The sequence below is a fragment of the Propithecus coquereli genome, unplaced genomic scaffold (genome assembly GCF_000956105.1).
Source record: "Propithecus coquereli isolate 6110/MARCELLA unplaced genomic scaffold, Pcoq_1.0 Scaffold11, whole genome shotgun sequence".
Classification (NCBI taxonomy): domain Eukaryota; kingdom Metazoa; phylum Chordata; class Mammalia; order Primates; family Indriidae; genus Propithecus; species Propithecus coquereli.
Window position 1 is genome coordinate 10,740,294 of NW_012134969.1, and position 18,932 is coordinate 10,759,225.

At 35.1% G+C, this 18,932-nt stretch overlaps 1 long non-coding RNA gene across 1 annotated transcript in view; it reads left to right on the forward strand.

Annotated features, from left to right (window-relative positions):
- Positions 1 to 10,223: 10,223 nt before the first annotated feature.
- Positions 10,224 to 18,932, forward strand: part of LOC105813920 — a 29,106-nt gene continuing 20,397 nt past the window's right edge. The window contains exons 1-2 of the long non-coding RNA XR_001137677.1: positions 10,224 to 10,376; positions 16,419 to 16,510. This is a non-coding gene — a long non-coding RNA (uncharacterized LOC105813920). The remainder of the gene's footprint in view (positions 10,377 to 16,418; positions 16,511 to 18,932) is intronic.

Sequence of the window (18,932 nt, forward strand, 5' to 3'; positions counted from 1 at the left end):
ATCAAACAATCTTGGAATTCTTCTGTTTTATTATCATTACTTAATTGTCCAGTCATTCCCTTCCTTCTTCATCAAGCACTTTGGCCCTCTGCTTACAGTTTCTGCCTTCCCTGCATTTTCTGCCATCATCATCTGCCACTTCAGTGTCCAATAACCATAAACTCTGACTCCACCAGCTTTTACAGCCACTTCACTCAGGAATCCATACCCAAATCCACACCCTCTACTTCTGATCACCAAAAAATTACTTCACAGCCTTAGAGTCCAATATATTGATCTTTCACTACAACCAATCATCCTTCCAGTTTTTCATTCCATTACTCCCTAAACATCTTGCTTTCTTACCTAATTTTGACCTCCATTCTTCACTATTCCCCCTTCTTTCAAACTACAGTCCCCCACAAGCTTAGTATCTTTTCCTGTGCAGCTTACATTCTCAGGTCTATAAGCTTCTCCTGCTAATAACCTTTCTCCCTTTCCCATTACCTAGCACATATATTTTATACCATTTTACTTCAACTCAAACTTGCTACTTCACCTCAGCCCTTATTTCTTTTATGCTTCCTTTATCAGAAAAAAAAATCAGAACTGTCAGCTATGAACTGCCTCAACTTCCTGCTCTATGTTTATAAGTTATACATATTACTATCTTCACCTCTTTCCTTCTAGTCTCAAAAGAAGTATCATTTCTCTCTTTCCAGGTTAATTCCTTTACCTACACCCTTGATCCCATACTCCCTTATCACCTATAGAATCTTGCTTTACCTTTATTTCTTCTCTTTTTAATCTCTCCTTTCTGCTAACTTTGTCCCCACGTTTTATAAATTAAAATTAAAACTTTATAAAAATTAAACTCTCTTCTATGTAGGGTCTTCTCTATTCTGTAACCCCCTCCCTACAATTATCATCCTTTATTTCTGTCTTGAAGAAGAAATGAAGAACCTTGAAATAACATACCTTTATTGTAACCTTTCTCTGTTTTAATGTACTCTTCAACACAAACAAAATTCTGCCATCATCAATCCATTGAAAATGTTCTTGCAAACCTTACTAATGATACAACTGCCAACCCCATGATCTTTTTCAGCTTACTTAATGTCTTTACCTTCTGACACTGGTAACTTCTTTCCTTTTGAACCCTCTCTCCGGCTGGCTCCTTGAACACTGAGCTCTGGTGGTGCTCTTCCTTCCCTCTGTCATTCCTTCTCAGCTCTTTTGTTGCTTCCTCTTACTTTGCCTGTTTACTAATTTTGGTTCTCGTTTCCTCTCACTATATTTAGTCTCTATGAGCAATGGCATCCATTTCCCCTATAATCTCAACTACCACCTATTTGTGATAGCTATTTCCAGCCTAGGTCTTTCTCCTAAGCCTCAGTCACATATATTGAGCTCCCTACCGAACTTCTCTACTTAGATTCCTGTTGGTTAGCTTCTTTTTTTGAGACAGGGTCTAGCTTTGTTGCCCTGACATAAGAGCAGTGGCATAATCATAGCTCACTGCAACCTCAAAACTCCTGGGCTCAAATGATCCTCCCACCTCAGCCTCCCAAGTAGCTGGCAATACAGGCATATGCCACCATGCCCAGCTAGTTTTTTTTCTAATTTTTGTAGAGACAGGGTCTCACTGTGTTGGTTCAGCTATTCTTGAACTCCTGACCTTAAACAATCCTCCTGCCTGTACTTCCCGAAGTGCTAGGATTACAGGCATGAGCCACCATGCCTGGCCCCACATTGGCACTTAATCTTCCATATTTAATATGTCCTCCCTGAGCTCATCTCCCTCCCCTTTCCCAGTCCTCCATGCCACACCCTTAGACACACACACACACACATACACACACACTCTCTCAAAAGCCCTGGTCCTCCACTTGTCCCTATCCTGGTTAATAATATCGCCACTGTACTCTACAACCAGGCCAGGGACCATGGAGTCATTCTAGACTTTTCCCTCATCTTATCCCAACCATCACTGCCCTACTCCAAAATGACTGTAAAACCACACAAAAATACTTCCATTTATTTAAAAAATAATAGAGAGCATTTTTACATTTCCCCTAGTATTTAAATTATGAAACATTACCTTACTAGCAAACCATGAAGGTTATACAAAAACATACATAGTTTGCACTATTCTCAGAGTTCAGAAACCTTGTTTATACCCAGAACCTAATAGTGTTCAGCTTATAGCAGCTGCTGCTTAACTGTCTGTTCATATTTGAATAAAGTGAGTGTGGCATACTTAAAAATATCCGTAATTATTATTAAACTGCATATTAAACAGTTCAATAAATAATAGGATTTATAACAAAATATAATTTTCACACCTCGTTAGTTCATCAGAATTTATTTAAAATGCATACCACCCCCATACCTACACATATACACACACATCAGGAATTAGATTCCCTATAAACTTGAGTTTCCTTTTCACTCCCCTCCTCCTGTCATGGAGAACAGTTAGCCTATCTGTGCTCCCTCAGTTTCTAACCATTCCTCACTCCCAAAATGATTAAAGTAAATGCACCGTCATAGCCACCCTTAGAATAAGAATAGTGTATCCTTAGGTGAATCAGAGAGACTTTGCTCTATGGTGCCTGAAAGGTAAAACCTTCTATTCCACAATACACCACACTGCAGTTTTCTTGAAGGAGAGAAACGAAGTACAGTATTCAGTAATGCTAAATAGATCAAATTCAATAATGCTAATATACAAAAGACTAATATGGGGCCTTCCTTGGTCAACTGGGAAAGGAAATGAGGAGACAGGTATATTGTTAAGGGGCCTTCAGAAGCAATGCCTTCCAGTCAATCCTGATTTTTTTCTCAGTTTTCTTTAATGCACATGTATTTTATAAGTAGGGAGAAAATGTTCAGAATCAAGTCCCCAGGTCTAGTTTTAAGGGCAAATAAAAGCTGTGTACAAAGTATTTTTACATTAAGTGGTTTAGAAGAAACCTTGAACTTTAATTTAACAACTGTATGTACTAACATTTTTTACATCTAGAACTTTAAACTTTAGGAATTTCAATTTTATATAAAAGGAAGGTAAATCTGAGCATAAATAAAGGTAGAAGGGGAATTGTTAGATTTAGTCACATGCTATAAAAGTTTCTTATCAGGAAGAGGTTTTATATCTCCTACTGTATTAGTAGTCTTGCAGTTTATTAAAAGAATTACAGATAGGTCATGTCAGTTTTGGGTTGTTTTGCCAATGGCATAAACATCTAATTGCTTTAAAAAAAAAAAACCTCTATGCTTATAAAAATACATCTGCCAATAAGGAGGGAAAGTTCTTTGATTAAATATGTATGATATTTTTCTACATGGACAGTTGAAATGAATTTATTAATCCTCTGGTTTACATCAAACCTGTATTTTTTTTTTTAAGAGTTTCTTTAAAATTAGGTATACAGTCTGTATATACTGTCCTGAGTTCACTGGGTCAAAAGTTAACAGTATGGGGTCATTAAGTAAATTAAATGTTAACAGCAAAAATTAAAGTTCTTAAATTAAAAACATAGGGCCTAATCCTATGATGAAAAAAAGTAAGGAAAAAGTATTCCCATAAGAACTATAAACTGCTCACCTATTTAAAATAAATTACTTCTTCAGAGCTGCCTTTGAAAGGTTAATTTGTTTTAAACATGTAAGCATTTCTTAGTCAAAAGGGAATGTGATGTATTTTATTCTCATTATTTCCCCATAGATTTGTTCTATAAGAAATAAATTGTATATATTAAGACTAGAGATGTAGCGTGAGGCTCAACTGTCTTAAAGAACTGGTCATACATCCTCAGTCATATCTCCTAGAGACCAGAGTGTCTCAATTTTACTTCTGTTTATTAAAAAAAATAAGAAATGAATGTTAATAGATTCCTGGTTCCCTATCATCCACAACGTCCAAGACAGGTTTCCTCTCAAGTCAATAAAGCTTCTGAGAAAGTCATGAGTTGTAATTTTTTTTAACTTTTTTTACTCAGTGTAGTTTATTTTATTAAAGTTCTTCAATTTTCTTTTGATAAATTGTCAAGAATAGAACCATTTCTATTATTTATCAGTCTTTTTTATTATCTAAAATTATTCTCAAATACAAGAATTTTAATGGACAAGACAAAAAGTTAATGCCAACCCTTGGTATATTTCAGATTATATAGCATATGATATACCATTCTAGGTGTCACTGTTTGAGAAGGCCCCTGTTAAAGTGGAGATTAACCAGAAGAAGGAAGCCAGAATGATGAAGGGTTTAAAATCATAAAACCATTAAAGAAGCCATTAAAGGATGTTTGGGGTTGGGATTCAGTTGTTATCATGACTGAAAATAACAGTGGTCTTATTTAAAGGGTTATAACAAGTAGGTGGGAATAAATTTATTCTCAGAAGCTTCAGGGGGCACTTAGATAATGGGTGGCACTAAGAAAGAGGCCTGTTTTAACTCTTAAGATTCTGATTTCAAACCTGAATAGGCTACATTTCTTTTATTAAGCTCTTAAGAAGTTTGTGTTATTTTAAAAACAATGCTTCAAAACACTATACTTAATATTTTATCTTAGGCCAGCATTTTCACACTGATCTTAGTGTGAAAAACAAACAGGTTTATCCCTTTCCAGGAATCCTTATTGGCAGATGAAAAAAAAGTTCATACTTCCTCAATAAATCTTAACCATTATTAATTGTAAATGGATTTTAGTTCAGTCCCATGATTTGTGGCCAAGAATATGGAAGCAAAATAACTCCTCATACAGGAAAAATACTCTATAATCACAAGAGAATCAAATAGAGTTAAAAATGCTATTATATATATGAATCAGCTTTAACTACTTCTAGAAATCAGAGCTCTGACCTATGCAAAGCAAATTTCTCAAAACAGAAGTACATTTCCTAATACATGTATCAGTTTTCCCCCATGGAACTAATACTGATATCCTCTAAAAATCACAAAGACAAAAGTTTCTTGTTCATAAAACATTTACAGATAATAAAGTACTTGTACTGATCTTTCACATAAGAATCTACCCAACTGCAAAGTAAATCTAGGTTTCTAAACAATATATTCTCTTAAGCTGATATCTAATTAATTATAGCACATAGTTATTTAACCTCTGAGGAGGATTTTCTAATTGTTTTTTAATGTGTCAATTAGCTACAGGGAATAGAAATTATCTAAGACAATTGACAGAAAAATGGTATTATCAACATATAAAATAAGTCAAAATATTGCATTTTAAAAAGGGAATGTAAATGGGTAAATTTGTGGGAAAAGCTCATCACATTTGTACCAACAAATTTCAGTAAATCTTGTGTAGGTATATAATGTCAGTAGTAGACAAGATGCTATACCTAATTAAACAGTTGTACATCTTGAGGTCTGACACTTCACATACCTTTAAAGAAAGAAAAAAAAGTACTTTTTATGGATTTTTTAAATGAAAAAAGTACAGAAAAACACCTAGGTGGTATTAAAAATATAAAGCATACACTTATTACTACCATAGCCATACATCATCAACACCCAGAAATGACTATTTACATATTGGCTTCCTAACGCTATAAAATCACCACTTAAAAAAATTACCATAAACAAATTACCATAAACCTAGTGGCTTGAAACAACAGAAATTTATTCTCTTACAGTTCTGGAGGTCAGAATCCAAAATGGGTCTCAGTGGCCTAAAATCAAGATGTAGGCAGGTGGGGTAGACATGTAGTGCATGTCTATAGTCCCAGCTACCTGGTCAGAGAAACTGAGGCCAGAGCATTCTTTGAGCCCAGGAGTTCTAAGCTGCAGTGAGCTATGATCACACCACTGCACTATAACCTGGGTGACACAGCAAGACTACTTCTCTAAAACATTAAATAAATTAAAAAAAAAAGATGTAGGCAGAACTGTGTTCCTTTCTGGAGGCTCTAGGAGAGTCTGTTTTCTTCCCTTTTTCAGCTTCTAGAGCTCATGAACCTTATGAATCTTTGGCTCATGGTCTCCTTTTATCTTCAAAGTCAGCAATGGCCGGTTGAGTCTCACATCTCATCAGTGACTCTTCTGCTTCCCCTTTCCACACTTAAAAAAGACTCTATAATTACATTGAGCATCCTCAAATAATCAATCCAGGATAATCTATTCTTAGGTCATAGGAGTAGCAACTTTAATTTCTATGCGCAATTTGAATTCCCTCTCACCATGTAACATAATATATTCATAGATTCCAGACAGATAGGACATGGACATCTTTGTTAGGCCATTATTCTGCCTACCATATGTATAAATAATTTTTCCTTTAGTTTTCTTCAGGAACTCCATGGACTATCATCCATCTCTGAAATTATATGCAAACTATTTGCATATATGCATTATTCTAGAAGGAGGGTCTGTAGCTTTCAACAGATTTACAAAGGTTTAGAAATCATTGGACTAGATCCAATGATGATGGTCTGAAGAACACCAATGTTACCTTAGAAGCATAGTTTGGCAGTGTCAACAATGCAGAATTTCAGAATAGCTTTTTATCGTGTATATGTTTAACTATAATCATAAAACCTTGGTATCAATTTAAGGTTTTTCTTATAGTGTTGTTCCTGTGTGTTTTTATAAGGACTGTATATATATATGGAGAGGGAGAGAAGGGGAGGGGGAGAGAGAGAGAGAACTCACCCCTGCACAAGAACAAGGAAATGATATGGATGTTCCTTGAACCATTTTTATTTTTGTAACTTTTTGTAAATATGAAATCATTTCCAAATAAAAAGGTTTTTTAAAAAAGTTGTAAGTCCACTTCAGAGAAACAAGACCAACAGGAAAATAAAAGGAACTTGAAACCCCTACTAAGTAAATTGTTTTTAAAACATTAACTAGTATATACTGTTTCCAAATTACTATCCATAGTGTTTTCTTCTTTAAAAGTCTGCATTCTTTCTTGAAAGATGAACAGACCTATAGCTTTCACAGCTTTATCTGAATAAGTTAATATGTTGAAGCCAACATTCCATCAGTTGTAGCTTACTCATTAGCAACAGCAAGAGGGGAAAAAAGCATTGAAATTACAAAACCTTGGTTCTCCATACTACCCATATTTACCATTCATTTGCTAGTGATTGCATTCCGGTTTCCAAAAGCAAAATCCCACATTTTAAATTATGACTTCAGTTCTACTCTTATGAGAAGTAAAAGAGGTGTATGCAGAGACACAAACTGGCTGGGTAGAAAGGGGTGGGGGAAGGATGATTAACTTTTTACCCCATAGAAGAAAGAAGGCTGAAAACTTCTGCCCTAATTGAGTACCTAAATAATTTAGTTCTTTCTTCTTATAAAGTACATCACTCTGTGGGATATTAAAGTTCTGGGCAAGATTTCTTACTAGTTTTTCACCCATGAATTGGATGGTCTGAAGTAAAAGAGTTTTTTCTTTTTCTTTCAAATTTAACTCAGGAATTTGCACCCCCTTGTGGTCAAATATAAAATTCTTAGTTTTCAAAAGACCATTTTTTTCCAGTTGGGCTTTTTGTACAGGCATAGGAACTACTGTACATTACTTTATTTTGTTTTCTTCTGTTTTAGCAAATCAAGAAGTTTTCATGAAGTATTTTAGGCTTATTAAATACAATTTTAAATAAAAGGGACTTAAATCTTCTAAAAGTGACCTCCACATAAACTGTAGCCTGTGCAAAATGGAGATAATTGCACCCACTTCATGAGTTATATGAGGATTCAATGGGGAAAATGCATGTACATGTTTAGCACAATGCCTGACATAGTAGGTCCTCAATAAATGTTATTCTTTATCAACATCATCATCACTTAGAATTCTTTTGACAGAGTATATCTAAAAGGACACTAGATCAAAAAATCTACAGTGAGGAAACCAGGTTGTGTTATTTACCTATGCATGAAGTTCTAGTACAATCTTGCAAATAAGTTCCCCAAATGTACCACTTATCCAGACTTCACCTAGCTGATTCTTCCCCCAGGAGGTATGTTATATTTTTAAAGTACAAAGAATTTGTGATTATCTCTGGAAGGTAGAAATTTAGATGGTTCTTACTTTCTTTATGTATTCTAGATTGCCCTGGGGTTTGTTTTTTTTTTGAACTATAATAATCAGAAAGAGCAGTAAAACTATTCCATGTCCATATATTATTCTTATGAAATGGTAAAATAAATCAACATCCTTATTCACCTAACAGGAATCATTACTCATATTTGGCTAAAATCATTTGTCAGGCTGATTTATCATTTTAAGGGGCTCTTGAATAAGAATGCTAACCCCTAATGGCACTAACTGTAGTAAGATTTTTTAAACACCCATTAAAGAAGCCATTAAAAGATATGTTAATGACTGACTCAAACAATAGCAAACATTTACTAAAATGCTAAACACTGTTGAAATGCCTTTAATATATAGGCTCATGTACATCCGTACAACAACCCAATGCGGTACTAATGTTAGTTGTTTTAATAAAGGTCTGACAGATAAAGCAACTCACCTAAGATCACACAGCAAGTAAGTAGCAGAGCTGGGATTCAAACCCAGGCGGTTTGGTTCCAGAGTCCACCCACTTAAGCAGTACACAAAAGTACCAGAGAGACTTAAGACAAATACACTGCTGTGCCATGTTACCTCTTGACCTCAAGTTGCTAAAATCCATTTCTTTTCCAGTGTACCTCAACAATGCAAACCATGCTACCCTTCTCCCATTTCCTTACTTACTATTTTTTTCTTTTCTTTTTTCTTCTTCATCCCTCAGTACAGCCACCATTTCCTTACTTATTAATACTTAAGGCACTTTCATATCGATTGTCTTATTTAACCTTCACAAGGAAGGTGTTAAAATACTGACAGCTTTATCATTTATTGTCCTATCATAGCACCCAGTTTTTGAGAGTGGACACAGGTTTGCCTAGAATTTGTGCTTCTACTTACCAGTATAAGACTTTAAGGCAGGTTTCTTAATCTGAGCCTCAGGTGTCCTCATCTGTAAAATGAAGATAATACCTACTTCGTAGGATTGTTGTAGGCGATAAACACGATTAGGCCATGAAGCATTTATTTAGCACGGTGCCCAGCACACAGTACACAGTCAATACGAGGTAGCCGTTGTTTGTTATTATTAATAGTTTATCGATGTGTCGCACAAGGGAAAGCGGTCTTTGCTGGATTTAGTTCACTTACCACACCATTTAAAAAAAAAATCACCCTATGTGACACCCAAAGACTGCCCATTCCTATCTCCAAAACCGAGCAGAAAGTTTAAAGATAAGACGGTAAGAGAAACTGCATTTGATGAAAGCGCCTTCGCAAAAGGCAGCCAAGGACAGGGAAGGAGTGCTCCAGCAAACTTAAGTAATCATTAACTCTAAGGCAGGCGCGCGCGCGCGCGCGCACACACACACACACACACACACACACACACACACACACAAAAACACTTGACGAGAAAGGAGGAAAAGAAACCACGCCTCCTGTGTGTGCTCAGGTTGGATCGTAGAGCGTGGAAGAAAATGGCCCAGGCTGCAGAAACTGACAGATGTGGACTAGTCCACTGCCTTGCTACTTGTACTGCCTTAGGCAAATTACTTAACGTCTCTGAGCCTTGGTTTCCTGGTCTTCAAACTGAGAATAACGGTCGTTCCTACCTCGTAAAGTTGTTCTCGGGCTTAAGAGCGAAAGCTCCTGTAAAGCGTTGGCGAACGGCAATAGCTTTACGCGCTGGCGGGGCTGTTTTAAGTACACGTGTCTCACAGACACATTCCGTTGTTGGGAATTTAAGACACTGGCTGTAAGACGTTTTCCTTTTCGCCTCAGCGGGGCCCTTATTTGTTTGCCCTTATTTGTTTACCTCCAAAAGTATACTAAATGCCTGTCGACTGACAGGTATCTGTGCACCCTCGGGCCCACAATCTGTACGGTCAATCCATCTCCGCGGCTGTGCAAAGGCGCTACACGCACGCGCAAGTAAAAAGGAAAGCGGACTGAGACCGAAGAGGCGAAGGGAGAGCCGCGAACAGCGGTGATTCTGCGCATTTGCAAGGCATGGGCCGAGGGGTGGGGAAGGAATTGGCGTTTGCGCCTGCGCAAAAGTGTCAGGCAAGCAGGAGAAGGGAGGTTAAGAGGCGGTATTGACAGCTGCGGAGGCAGCCCGCGTTCCCGGCATGCCCTGGGGCGGCGGGGTTGGCTCTAACGAATTTGAATGAGGAGCCTCAGCGCTTTCGGCGCCATTTTCGAGTGATGCCTGATCTCATCAATCTAGCGGGAGAGACGGGATAACCTGTCCGAGAGTACAGTGCCACTAGGACTCCACCAGAAAAAATCACTAAAAAATTCGCCAAAAATCGCTTGGAGCAAAGGGCAGTCGGCGGTGCTTCGCCAAGGTTGGCGCAGCCGGTAAGACCCTGAAGAAGTAGCAGAGCGGGACTCGGGAGGTGGCAGTGGTGGGACCCGCAGGCGGTGGGGGTGCAGGGAGTGGGCGCTGGGTCTGCCCTCACTTTAGTCGCGAAAAATCCCAGGAAATAGGGTTAGGGGTAAGTTGGGCGTCTGCGAGTGGGCACCGGTGGGAGGAATGTGGCGGGAGCGCTGGGAGACAGGGCTGTGGGGGGAGGGGAGCTGTAGTTTGAGCGGGACGCGGACCGGCTGCGGCGGAGCAGCCGCCGCCCAGCGGATCTGTCAGCAAGACCCCCTGCCCGGGGCCGGGGACAGCGCGCTGCCGGGTCTCCGCAGGCCGCGGATCTTGACAGGAGGAGGGGGCGCGCGCTCCTCTCCCATATCCGAGCCGAGCCGCCCTTTTTCGCAGTTTTCCCGGCCGGCTGATGGCCGTCTTCGCATGACAAGAAACTTAAGGTCGACGGAAAATTCGGAACCTGGAGTAATGAGTCCCTCCGGTCGGTTGTGGCAGACAGTGTACCCCTCGCCCGGCACCCAGCCGTCTGTATTGTCGTCTTTTGACGCTAAAGCGTGAGGTGTCCTAGGAATGAGAGGTTCCCAAGCCCTCGCCGCCCTCCCGCCTGCGCGCCTCGGTCCCAGTGAGGTCTTTTTAGGTAGGGTCGTATTGACCGCGTCTGACGCTTCCAAGATGGGGCAGGGGCAGGCTTTTGAGGCTGTAAGGGGCTCTTAGGAAAGATGCTGGACTTTCACTTCTTACTGGGGATTTTTGTCATTTGCTTTTTCAGCGTTGCCCTTTCTCAAGGGGGAGGGGTGTTCTTGAGAGAGATGAAAGATGGGGCTTCGAGCTAGCGATTTCCTTCTCCTGGCTGTTTCCTCCGAGTCGCACTTTTCTTAGAAGACTTTCCTTCTCCAGTCTTTGAAACATGTCGCAAGGAAAAAAAGCAATCAGTGAAACTATTGATGTTTTCCTCCTGAAAAGTCTATACCCAAACAAAGTAACGGTAATTTGCAGTCACCTTTTCTTGGGAACTCTCGACGCTGAGGCAGAGGCGAGAGGGGTTGCTAATTGTCTTTCCCTTTAGTGATTTTTTTTTCTTAACTAGTAGTTCTATCCGTTCTTGCTCGACAGCTCTTCAATGATGTGAGCCAGTAACTGCTTTAACTTTAGGTAATACTTTGTGGCCTTTGTAAAAAAAAATCCGCATTAAAGGCATACTAGATCTTAAGTCCTTTTCCGCGCTGAAGGCACCACTAGATTAACCCTTTGCTGGTGTGATGTTTTGCGTGTGGAGCGCACTGCTCTGGGTTGCAAATATTCTGGAGATGCTTTTTGCAGCAGCTGTTCAATTGTTCGCAAAGAGGAATAACGCTTCCTGGGAATCGCAGTGACACCCTTTTTAAGGACTGCCTGCCTACATTGTTTTTCCTCCTACAATTGATATAAGGATTGATTGATTTCTTATATTTCTATGAAGACTGAGGGACCCGCCCTCACTTAGAATCTTTCTGGGAGGAGGAGAGCGCAATGTGATGTTTTTCAAATTGTGTCTAACGGAGCTTCCAAAACACTGGACTTGTTACCCCCTGATTGGCTGGAAGAAAGCGGGACTGGGGGGTTTGAATGTTGAACGCTAGATTATAATTCTCTACTTTCCGAAAAATTATACTTTTAGTCAGAGAACCACGGAAATAATTATGAAACGTTAAGACGGGAGTTTAAAAAAAAGTTGGTGTTTTAATAGTTTTTTTCTCCCATAAAGGACTTTCAGGTGGTTCTGAAATGTATATTAAAAGCAAAACTGAAGAGGCTGTTTTTGCAAAATTCTATTTCTGCTGGCTGAAATTACAAGACTTTTATATATTTGACCCTGTTCTTTATTGGTTAAAAACTGATTGAAGGAGCTTTTTCTTTTGATAGGAATTTTTTTGTCTTAAACTACATATATTTGTTGGATGCAGATTACGGGAGAATTGTTTATTTTATTTTGATAAAAAGAAACATTAATTTTCTTAATGTGAACAAATGATCTTTTCCATATTTTCCATAAAAATTTAATGTGTTTTTTAAACTTTTCACATCTAATTTAAAATATATAGATTTTGCTGATTCAGTCATTGCAGTGAACTTAAAACTTTATTATACAAGACATTTATATTTCTTAATTTAGACAGTACAACAGGTAAGTAAGCGCAGGTGCGTATATATGGTTTCATTCGTTTGATAAATTCATTATGAAGAAATATATCGTATACAACAGTGTGGGTGTGTTGTGTTTTATTTGGTTTTTAGTTGGTTTTGTTTAATGTTGCTTAAGACAGCCGTCAATATATTTCTCTTTATTACCAAGCTTGTCATTCCATTAATTGCATCTTGATAAAAGGCGGGTGTGGTTTTCAAAGAAAAGCCATAAACGCACTGATAAACAGATAGCTTTATATGTTTTAAGAAGGATAGTTTCATTTAATAGAAATTTATATCGTTTTTTGAATGTAGTTGAAATTTTGAAACTTATAGTTTGTATTTTCACATTAAGTCCAAAACACATTGTTAGAAAATTTTCAAGTGAAAAATCTTAATGACTTTTACAAGTCTTTGTAGGGCTGTAAATATAATTTATATTAAATAGTGGAATAGCTGAGTTTATAATTCATACTATTTTGTATTGCCTTCATAACATGAATTGTGATCACACAACCCACGTTCATTTCCTTTTTTCAAAGCTGTGTATTTTGGACCAGCTCATGAAAATTTCATAAAAGGTGTAATTATCCTCTCTATAAAATTTGATTTAATGAAATTGTAGATCTCATTCCTATTTTAAATGTAATTATACCTAAAGTACCAGAACTAGTGGGTTTTGCTTTTTACTGTTGATTTTTGTTTTTGGTTTTGTATTTTAATTTTCATTCAAATTATGTGACTCGGAGAATTTTGGGGGGAGTAGGGGCCCAGGCTTTAAATTCTACCAGTCTGGTTAAGTTTCACCATACTTTTTCAGCACTTTGGTTTATAGGATTTTTTGTGTATTTTGGGATTGATGAGTAAAGGATCGTTTTTGTTTAATAAGCCATTTTTAAAACAAGGATTTCTATATTTAAAACATTTTGCTTAAAGCTTGAGAACACACTAGCACCTAAATAAAATCCACAGTATTAAAAATATTTTCCCTTTTGTGTGATGCTACATAAGAGGAAGATTTTAATTTTGTCATCATATAAATTCCAACAGATATATATTTTTTTAATGTTTATATGCACGTATCCATATTTTTCTGTAAAAACTGACAGTTCTAACTTATTTTATATTGTAAAGACTAGAAAAGTCATTTATTATCACAGGAAAACAATGGGGGGGTATAATGTGGCTACAGTAGCTCACCTCTTTTTGAAGCTATATTTATATACTGTGGGGAGAGGGAATGCAAGAAGGTATCAGTCTTCCTGGTAGCATTGATTTTCATTTTGTTTGCCCTTCATACTATTTTTAAAAATCCAAGTGAAAAGTGCAATTATAGACTTTTTTTTTTAATGTTGTTAACTTGCGTTAGTTGTACATTTACAAAATGTAGCCTCAGGTGTTTGTATATAACAGTGCATTATTTTTGTAATCAGATTTAATACCAGTTTTAATGTTTATCATGAACTACAGCTAAGGATGAAAATTTCAAAGTAGCTTCCATATTCTGGGTCCCTTGTTTCATCATGATTTGTGTACTACATTTTTGTTTTGTGCAGACGTGTATATTTTTGTTTGTTTATTTATTGGTACGTAGTAACTATTCAGAATGTCAGGAAATACTTCAATCCAGAAATATTGGTTAGTTGATTTGGCTTACAAAATGAAAAAAAATTCCTAGAGACTATATTAGATATTTTTTCTACATGATACGTTAGCTTTCTTCAATTAAAAAATCAAGTAGAGTATAAATTTGTACAGTTTTTAAAAATTATCTTATAAAAATTTGTCTCTCTTACTTTGAAATATTACTTGCCTAAAATTGGTTCTTCTCTTTTTTTTTTCTTTTGTCTAATGAAGCTTAATAATCCCATTGATTTCTTTTTAACCCCTTTTTAGAAGAAACAAATAATTGGTCTGATTATAACCAGAAAACACATCTTAGAAAGAATTGTCATATTAGAGTGTACATGTAGTTTTGTGGGTTTTTTGTTTCTTTTTTTTTCCAATTCAGCACACTTAGAAAATTGTGTGCCAGGCAACTAATTCTGGCACATAATTAGAACTCAAACTATGACTTGCTAAAATTTTGCAGCCCCAAATCTTGTAAGACCAAAGGAAATAAGTAATAAAGTACCACTTTATTTCAAATAAACATTGAAAATGAGATTAAGCATTTAATTTTTAGAAGTGACAGTATTAGAACTTTAAAGTCGTGATTGTCTTAATAAGAGTAACAATATCGATTTTAGAATATCACATTACTAATATGTGTTTATATATTTATCTGATTATTTACATGTACAAATGACTGAAGATCCTTCATATAAATATTGTTTTCTGTTAGGGAACTGATTTTTTTTTTTTTTTGGCCTGGAGTTTTGGGGTTTTTTTGTTGTTATTTTGGTCTATATTACAGATCCTTTAAAGGATCTTCCTTTTAGAAAGACAAGTTTCAAATACTGGAATTGATATTAAATATATATATTTGAATTTTATTCTTAATAGTTATTTAAAATTATGAGAAGTTTACTATACTTTTGTTTAATCCTGCCTTATTTCACTAAAGAATGTTTGCACTGAAAGACTTATGGTGGTTTCTAAGTATAGATTTTAGATTTTAGATTTGAGTTTTACTATTTGAAGGTTTTTTAATGACATCATTTTTTGTCACGTACATTGGTTTAATATTTACTGTATTTATGTCCAAACCACTTTTGCTTCTTATAATCTAGTATTTTTGTCTCCCTACTATTTAAAAAGTTAACATTTGGCATGTTAAGTTTTTTACTATTTTCCTTCTATGATTTCTAGACTTAAGATACCTTAACTTTCAGAGTGCTCAAATGTAGAAAACTGTATCTTTTGAGGAAGACTATATAGAAATTATTTTAATTTTTTAAAATGTTTTGGTATTTGGATTGGTAATTATGAGTTATGTATGACCGTGTGGTTTTTGTTATTAAACAATCAAATATTTGGTGGCAGAAGAATAAAGGTTTTTTTTTGTTTGTTTTCATCTTTAATTTTCCTAAGTCATTCTTAAATAAAAGTGGGCAGATCATTATGATGCATATGTAGTACATTATAAGCCTTTGATAATTTAATATTTTTATATAGTTGATTCCTACATTAAATCATTAAGATTCAGAAAGGTGAAACAAATGAAAAAGCCACTTATATACATTCAGTTATATCCTACCTCTACTTGGAAACATGAAAAAACCATTTGGTCCAGTAGTGTTCCATTTATTACTTGTAAGTATTTTAATTTATTCAAAAAATAAGTTCCACATTTTGATCTGTTAGAACTGTAATGTATTGAAATATTTGGAAATGTTGATATTATTCACTCAGACTTGGCAAAAAGACTAAAGTTGAAAATAATAATAATTTCTGTCATTATTAAAATGTTTGATAACTTGAGGAGAAAGATAGTTAAATTTTGTCCTTATACCTCCGGTAATCTTCAACTGTATGTGTTTTATGAGTTTTAGAAGCACAAACTATACTTCTGATATTTTCCTTATGAAGTCCCCTTCTACCAGTCCTCTAACAGCTGGCTACCTGCATACACACTTATCCATACTCCTTTGAAAATGAATGCCCTAAAGAGAAATGAAAGCAGAAACATAGTAATATGATTTGTTTGAAGAGGCTTCAGATGATAAAGCATATCACAGGTGTTTCTAATCAAGTTATTTCTATTTTTAAAACATTATTTTCAAGTTAGGGCTTCTTTGAACACTGGCAAGATTGGGGTCATTTTGAAGACCTTACCTCTATGTTCCGGGATCAACTATGAAACTACAAGAGATGAAAATCTGTTGAGTGTCTTCATGCTATAATACATGACATTTTTATTGCAGGTTTTGACCTTTAGGAGAGAGCCGATTCTGGAGAACAACCTAACTTCTTTGATTGAATACTCACATATGCTGGAACATGATAGGAGATTAAGGTATACTAATGAATTTTAAAAGCATGTAATTTTATATCTTTGCAATATAATTGGACTAGACAATTGGTAAAGCTGAAACTTTTAGACAAACTAAAATCAATAAATAATTAACAGAAATCATCCTGTCAAGTGGCCAAAGCTGAGTTGTATTGCTTATTAAAACTCCAAATTTTATTTTATACAGTTAATGTTCTCATTGTCTAGTATTAGGTTCAACTCCAACTGAATTTATTTATTCCAAAAATAAATACATATAGTATTTTTTCTTTTAATTCCTTAAGGTTGCTATTACAGTGTAATAAATAAAAGAATTTAATAGTGGACTTTTCATCTTATAAAATGGAGGTTTTAAATCAAATGGAATTTGGTATTTGGCTATTTGACAGTGAGAGTAGTAGGTAGAGCCTGCAAAATTCAATAAGATTAATGAGACTATTTTAAGACAATGTAAAATATTCCAAGTACTATCCTAACCAAAAGTGGCAATGTGGTTGAAACTGAAAAACCCACTTTCTTAAACAGAAACTACTAGTATGTTACTCATAGGTACTGTGAGTAAAATATTTAAGTTGTTCATATCAAAAGTTGCAAATTCTAAAAATAAAATTATAGAATGCCTAAACTTCAGTGACTTTTGTTGTCTTAACCTCCAAAATACTTTATCACAGAGCCACTTTTCTGGCATATTTATCTTTTTTGATTTTTACAGTTTTAGTTGAAAATGTCACATGGTATTTAACAACACAATTTTTGTTTTCTAAATGGTGATCTGGTATTGTGAAAATGAATTTATTGAACAGTATTACTAAATTTTACTTGGCTAATTCTTTTATAGTAAAGTATTAATCTCGTGGTAAAGTATTAACCATAATACATTTTTTTAAATCCATTTGCTAAAGTGAGGTTTATAAAGTTTTCTACAATTTAAAAATTTTTTTTCACCTAAAAATGTTTACTTTATATATTTAAGATATAGAAAATCCTAAAGGTCTGTTTTCATGAGAAAAGTGTAATTTAGTCTTAAGAGTGAAGTGTAATTATCATCATGATCATAGAACTGCTTTTAATTTTAAACAATGTAAAATCTTTTAAAACAAATCTCAGATGTTTTTAATAATGTTTGAATATTAAGGTATATATGTGTGTGTGTATATATATTTTTTTTAATTTTTTAAACTGAAATTTGGTGTTTCTATATTATGGGATATTAAATAGATAATCCTGGAATGTGAATCTATTAACGGCTGAAGTTATATAAAATGTTAAAATTTAATGGGAATCAGAGTTTAATATAAGGGTGAAGTTCAGGTAGTTTTATATTGGTGTCATTGGTGGTGGTTTGAGATAAATATAAGGTATAGAATGTCTTTCTAACTTTGATTTGAGAATATTATGGAAAAGCAGCTTAATTTGAATAGGATGAAAATACATACAGTTTTTCCCCTACGGACTTAACCAGTATTTTTCAGGTTAGAAAACAGTAAGATGAAAAACATGGTTTACCTGAGTGTCTGGGAGAAAAAAAATCCAGGTTCAGTTTATCACTTTCAATCCAGATATCTGTAGACACAGCCTTAATGAGTTAAATGGGGGAAGAGAGACAGCATTTGAGCTTATATTGTAAATACAGATGTAAATCCACAAAGTTCTTCCTAATTTAGAGAGTTTATGATTTGTGATTTTCGAAGTTGTCAAAACTTAAACTGGTTGGACACAAATATTTAACATCGTATAATTGTCCTCTCTATAGTTATATACTGGCTTATAAACGTCTAAAAATTTAGCTTAGTAAATGTCTAAAAAAAATCAGAACATATATTAACAGTTTTCTAGTATTTGGTCAATTATTACAGGGTGAAAAACTTTAACCTAATTAGTAGTATGTATTATTTTAGAAGACAGATTAATAACGGCTTCTGCTATGTATGATTGGCTCTCTTTTAACTACCTCTTAAAAAGCATTCTGTAAAGATTTTGACTATTTTAAATTTACAAGCCTAATTATTTATATCTAACACCCTTGATAGGTAAATCATTGTGCAGAAGTTGCAGGAAGAGATTCATTGTAATTTTTATCTTTTTTCAGTGATTTGTGTCTTATTTGTTTAAGTGCATTATCAAAGTTAAATAACATTCACTTTCAGGAGAAATTCTTAATTATCCCTAAAATACAGTTGTACTGTCACTGTCCCTGTCTAATTGAAATGGTTGTTTTTAGGGTAGAAAGAATGTTTGAATAAACTAGAATAGAGGTACCTTAACATATCCATATATGAAGGAACTTAAAATTATTCATTATTTGTCAGTGGTGTATAACACTAATTTATAAGGACTACTTATATTTTAAGCAGTTTGTCAGCTATGACAATTTAATAGAGGTTTTATAGTGATGCTGATGGTTTGTTAAGTAAGATACAGTTTT